Below are 2,784 nucleotides of genomic sequence, written 5' to 3'. Positions count from 1 at the left end.
CCTGTCACTCGCGTCACTCGTGTCCATTCCTTGTGTGCTGTCACTCGTGTCACTCGTGTCCATCCCCCGTGTCCTGTCACTCGCGTCACTCGTGTCCATTCCTTGTGTGCTGTCACTCGTGTCACTCGTGTCCATCCCCCGTGTCCTGTCACTCGCGTCACTCGTGTCCATTCCTTGTGTGCTGTCACTCGTGTCACTCGTGTCCATCCCCCGTGTCCTGTCACTTGTGTCACTCGTGTCCATTTCTTATGTCCCGTCCCTCGTGTCACTCGTGTACATCCCCTCGTGTTCTGTCACACGTCACTCGTGTCCATCCCATGTGTCCTGTCACTCGTGTCACTCGTGTCTATCCCCTCGTGTCCTGTCACTTGTGTCACTCGTGTCCATTTCTTATGTCCCGTCACGCGTGTCACTGGTGTCTATCCCCTCGTGTCCTGTCACTCATGTCACTCGTGTCCTGTCACTTGTGTCACTTGTGTCCATTCCCTCGTGTCCTGTCACTTGTGTCACCTGTGTCCATCCCCTCATGTCCATCCTGTGTCCTGTCACTTGTGTCCCAACCCTCACATCCCATCCCCATGTGTCCATTCCCTTGCATCTCATCACTTGTGTCTTGACCCTTGTGTCCCATACTCTCCTTCATATCCCATTCCTTCACACCCTGTCCCCTCATGTCCCATCCCTCATGTCCCATCTCCTCCCGTCCTGTTCCCTCATGTCCCATCCCTAATGTCCCATCCCCTCATGTCCCATCCTTCACATGACCCCAAGACCCTCCATGGAGTGTCCACAGGCCCCTATGGCTCACTAACCCCTGGGAGGGACTCACCCTGCTCTTCCCACTGAAAGATTGTTTCTAACACAACAATAGATGTGGAGATTGGCATTTTCCATCTCTCCTGCCCCGTGGGGGATGTGCCAGGTCTCAGGATCTGGGTCACACTGGGCATTTTCATGGTTCTGAGCAGTGCAACAGTGGGTTCCTCTTCTCCAGGGAAGCAAATGTCTCCTGAGGCAGGTGGGAGGGAAGCAAAGTTGTCTGTGAAATGAGAACACTCAAGACAGGCAGAGACTCGGAGAATTCCTTTAATTGCTGTTAACTGCAAGTCTGTAAAAGGTTTGGAGAAAGTCTTACAAAACTACCAGCTGTTAGAATTGATCCTGGTTTCACCCCAGCTAGAAAAGGCTCAGGGAGATGTGGAATAGTTCAGAACAGAGAATATTGCACAAACCAAAGGGTTAATTTGACTAGAGAAGAAAGTGACACAGATGAGAGCACTGCACCCTCCAGCTCTGCTGCAGGGATCAGCCCAAACCTGAGGGACACAGCCCCCAGGCTCCACCTTGACATCCACGGGTGTCCCCTGTCCCCCACAGCCAAATCTGAGCCAGGACAGGGTGAGCTCTGCTGAAGCCACCAGACAGCAGGCAGGAGCTGTCCCCAGGGCTGGGCAGGACACACACGCTCTCAGCTACAGCAGGCAGGAGCTGTCCCCAGGGCTGAGCAGGACACACACGCTCTCAGCTGAAGTCACACTGCTGTCACCACCCTCCCTGTGCAGGCAGCTGTGGTGGAGAATCTCCCAAAGGAGGAAAAAGACACAGAAATCCAACCCCCAAAAATCCCAATTCTTCCAAGTGCAGCTCAGTTAATTCTGTTCAAACCCAGCAGGAAACCCACAGCTCCAGTGGAAAAGCCCTGGAAGGGGCAGGACAAAGGCAGTACCTACTAACCACCACCCCAAAGGCCAAGGGACAGCAGTGAGAGCAATGTCCCCTTGGGATAACTCTGTATCAGCAACATCTTATGACATCAGAAGGGAATTGTCCCCAAAAGAGGCTGTGGGGCTGAGGGAAGCATTGCAAGCAGTCATGGGAGGCTTAAGGGAAGGAACCCAAGTGAGCACAGCAAAGCTCCTGACCCTGGTGGCTGTGGGGTCTGACACAGGTGGGACATGGGGCCAGATGGGGAGACACAGCCTCAGCCAAGCACCCACGTTTGGGAGCTTCTGCCTCCCCCCAGGCTGGGAGAGGGAACAGCCAAGCAGAGGTTGAGTGGTCAGTGGGACAGGCTGAGGCTTTGCAAGGGCTGAACTGGGCACCACATCGAGGGGTTCTGCTCCCAGGGTGACCCAAACCACTGCCAGCCCAGCAGGGCTCAAGTAAGAGCAAGAGGCAAGTACTTTGCTTGGAGAATTTAACTAGGACACAAAACTCAGTGGAGGAAGGTGGTGCAGCTGCAGAGGGGGAGCAGCAGGCCTTGGCTCATCCAGGAGCTGCTGCTCTGGCAGCAGATAATGGGAGTTCCCATGAGAAAAAGCTTCCAAGACAAAAAGCCAGGCAGAAGCTCAGGGTTTGGCAGAGAGTTTGGCTCTTTCCAAGGTCAAAGCCACAAGCCAAGTGCCTTTCTGTGCAGCACCTGCAGCTCCCAGGCCCTCCCTGTGCAGGAGCTTTCTCCAGGGCCGAGCAGCAAGCGAGCACAGCCACATCCAGGAGCCTCTGAGCTGTGGATTCCACGTGCACACACAAGCAGACAAGGAGGCAGTTGTCAGTCTGGCAGCACCAGGCACACCTGCAGGGGTCTGAATGCCCAGGTGACCCCAGGGACCCCTCACCCTGCCTCCACCCCACACCTTGGGGCAGTCAGTTTCGGCTTGGCCAGGCTCTAGGAGCTATGGAGAACATGGGCTCCCCTAGCAGCTACGTGTGTGAGTGACCTCCTCCTTCCTCCTCCTCCTCCTCCTCTTCCTCCTCCGGGTCTGAAGGGTCACTCGAGTTGGCCAC

This window comes from Acanthisitta chloris, unplaced genomic scaffold (genome assembly GCF_000695815.1).
Source record: "Acanthisitta chloris isolate BGI_N310 unplaced genomic scaffold, ASM69581v1 scaffold37578, whole genome shotgun sequence".
NCBI lineage: Eukaryota > Metazoa > Chordata > Aves > Passeriformes > Acanthisittidae > Acanthisitta > Acanthisitta chloris.
This window is presented reverse-complemented; position numbering follows the sequence as displayed.